At 48.5% G+C, this 3,648-nt stretch overlaps 1 pseudogene; it reads right to left on the minus strand.

Moving 5' to 3' along the window:
- Nucleotides 1-1,839: 1,839 nt before the first annotated feature.
- On the minus strand, nucleotides 1,840-3,046 carry LOC147007110 (uncharacterized; annotated as a pseudogene).
- Between the last annotated feature and the right edge of the window lie 602 nt (nucleotides 3,047-3,648).

Raw genomic sequence — 3,648 nt, forward strand, 5'->3', positions numbered from 1 at the left:
CTTGAGCGGTTGTAATAGGCTCTATTGATCCTCCCAGCTGTCGAGTGCTGACGTCACAGGTGCCATAATCCTCAAGGCGACCCCTTGAATCCCAACTCAGGTCCGACCTTCACTTGTGGAAACACGGGCCGGTGTGGTGTGAACCAGCTTGAAACGGGGCAAAGCTCCAGGGACCTGTGGCATCCATGCCGAACCCTCTCAAGGCTGGCGGAAATGCTGCACTCGTGTCGTTGCATGCAGTTTGGTGCCTCTGCCTGGAACACAGGCATCATCCCAACTGACCGAAGAGGGCCCTGCTTGTCCCTCTCTGGAAAGGGAAGGGTGATCGCCAAGATTCTGCAACAACTACCGATGTGTGACGCTGTTTCAGTGCCGGGGCAAGGGTCCTTGCTCTGATAATTCTTGGAGAGGGTTCGCCACCATCTCGCTTGAGCACTGGGGCCCAGACAGCAGCTTCCTGGGCTTTACACCAAAGAGTGGGGTCAACGCATTGACCGTATCCTTGCTCCTTCTCGTGTCCTCACCGAACGCAGACGAGAGTTTGGGCAGGGGCTGCTTGCAGCCTATGTTGGACCTCTTGTAAAGCCAGCCTGACCTGTGAAATTCATGTCCTCTTGAGGATTCTTGGTCCTCGTGGGGTGCCACCAAAACCATCCATCCTAATGCCTGAACTCTACTCTGGTACTGGAGAGTGCTGTGAGGCGTGGTGGAAAGCCATCTCTGACTGGCCTCTGAAGTTGTTAATGGAGTCTGCCAGGGATGTGCACTGGTCTCACACCTGTTAGCATTTGTATGGGACTGGATTTTAGGGAGGATGTCGGAGAGATCAAGTTGCTACAGCATCGCTTGGGAACGTCAGATCTCTGACCTTTGATTTTGCAGATGATGCAGTCATCTTTCATGAGACTTTAGACATCCTTTGGTGGCCCTCGAGGTGCTGAAAGAAACGAGTCGGAGCCTAAGGCTGCTGATTACGGGGTTTCTGGGGTCAAAACCAAGATCCAGGCTTTCAGTGACATCTTGGATGCTGCTGTCCTGTCTGTGTCTGTTTGTGGTGGAGATGTTGAGGTCCTGGAGAGATTCTACTTACCTTGGCAGCATATTCATGTCTCTGCTGGTCATGCGAGTCAGAGGTCAATAGACGTCTGGGTCGGGCCTGGGGAGTCATGCATTCACTGGATCATGGGGTGTGGGCGTCGTTTGTACCTGTGCGGGAGGATGAAAGTCCAAAGTCTTCAGGTCCTTGGTACCTCCAGTCTTGCTCTGCGGATGCGAGACTTGGACCTCCACCAAGGATCTAGAGACGGAGACTTAATTCCTTTGGTACCAGGTCTTCTTCGAGAATCCCACAATCGCTGGCTCTGATTTTTGTGTCCAACCAGCGTGCTGCTGAGAGAGACTCTGATGAGATTTGCCACTGTGTGAGAGTCCTGGTGTGAGCGCCTGAAGGCAGGCTGCGATGGACATGTGCCTCGCTTTCCTGACGCCGACCCTGCTCACCAGACTTCTTCTCAGCGAGGGAGTCATGAGTGGAGGAGGCCAGTGGGCCGACACCACATGCCTTCTGCGGGTTGCTGCAGCAGGTTGACTCCATCATCTCAAGGAGATGGGGATAAGCCCGGCATCTGCCCCGTTGGGGATGGGCCACAGACGGGAGGCCCCCTGAGTACCGGCGTAAAGTGGACTGCAGCGACCGCGCTGTTCTGGCACATGCTCCTCACATACCTGACCTGGACTCAGAGTCATCCCAAAGCTTTTTCTTTGTCAATACTTACATTGATAGAGATGAGCTTTCAATAGAATATACATGAAGCAGTACATAAGGCCATGCAACATTGATTACCAGCTGTATGAGCATACCACAGAGGATAACAGCTCAGCAAAATGAAATCTACAACGCATTTTGTGTCTTGGTCATACAAATTATAGGCACATTGTGTACAAAAAAGACTCTGTTGACATCGCCTGCACACTTAATCCACCTCTATTCAAATTATCTGGAAATCTCAGATGACACCCTCATTACCATCTTCATCACTGAATGATCTCCTCCATACTAGTGCAACCGCCATATTTATGAACAAGGTGTCCGGCCAAATAAACTACTTCATGCTTAAGGGCATCAGTTTAATTCCAAGAGATCCTGAGTGTCTCGAGGAGTAATCTCCACAATGAGTTCACTTTCGCTCATCTGGATTTATGGAAGCTGTACAGTTCTCGTGACCGCAACCAATCAGCTGATAACTAGATTTTTGGAATAATGTCATGCTTAATGAGCGTTTGTAAATTCATAATTTTGCGAAGCATTACATAATGTCAACTACGCCAATGTCGAAGCTTCCACCGCTTCTCTTTGCCTTCATTTTCAGTTTTAAAAATCTTTTTCCTAAGGCTTCATCTGCAAATGTAGCAGGAAGAATGTAAACAAAGTCTTTCTTCAGCCAGAAGTTGAATTTGGCAGCATCCACATTATTACGCAGGACACAGTGAAGGTTTCCTCAGCAGTTTGTTGAGCAGAGCTTCAGCTTACGCATACCACTCACCTCTCTTGCCATAAGCAGGAAGATATAATTTGGCAGGCCTGCTCCGGCCCAGGCTGAAACTTGTACAGTCAGCTGTCCAGCAGCCACCGGATTCGTCGCTATGATGGATAGCTGAGAAACGGTCTTTCACGCTCCATCATCTTGAATCACTCACTCAGTTATCTGGGTGAGGATGATTGTGCCTTTCGCTGATGCCTCCATTGAATCCTTGAAGGTCTCAAAAGAAGCGACAGGTTTTAATGTCATTGAACACTTGGCATAACGTAACGGTACGCTCCGGCCAGTTGAAGGGGCTTGGGGAAAAGAGTGTATGCGCCAGCTTGGCTAAGCGAACAGGAGCTTTATCTCATAACCATGACTTGCTAAACTTTCTGAATATCACTCCAGTAAGCTTTGTACTCATTACCATCTACGACAAATGAGAGTGTCTTGCCAATGAACAGTAATCCAGCGTTGCGGAATATTTTTGAAGCATGTGCACGTAGTCGTACACTCAAGAACATAGATTGCTTCTGAATTGGCCGCACTTGGCAACTTTCTGGTCCTCCAAGTTTTGAATAAACACTGCGGTTGGTATTGCAATTGTCACATATCAAATAAATCACAGTACCGCCAGCACCAACGACAGCTGATGCAGCTTCGATAAGGAGTTCCTTCAGCTGACCGGCAGTTAGTTTTTTGCAGGGCAAAATGCGTAGAATATAGCGTGGACCACCGAAACAGCAGGCAACTTCAACAACCATAGCATGTGAAGCAAGCATTTCATGTTCACCACCTGCTGCTGCATTTTGAGCATATCCTACAACATGCCCCCCAGAAAATCGTAATGTCTCGACCAGCTTTACTTCGTCAAACATTAAATTGACCAAACGCTGCTGTGGTTTAAGCTGGTCGAACAAGGTTTTGAGGTTGGAGTCTTGCTCACTACTAGCAAGCATCTGTTTTACCTTTTTTGTTGATGGTAGAATGATTAAGCCGGATCGACGAATCATTTTGTATGCACTGGGTGATATGTTGTGAAGCTGCATTGCGAAAATCATAGTATCAGTATCAAATCGGCGACGATCAAGAGGTTTGAACATAAGATGCAGCTGCGACAGAAGGA

This window comes from Eptatretus burgeri, unplaced genomic scaffold, assembly GCF_056783735.1.
Source record: "Eptatretus burgeri isolate ZD-2024b unplaced genomic scaffold, Ebu_testis_v1 Ebu_testis_scaffold_662, whole genome shotgun sequence".
In the NCBI taxonomy this organism is placed as follows: Eukaryota; Metazoa; Chordata; class Myxini; order Myxiniformes; family Myxinidae; genus Eptatretus; species Eptatretus burgeri.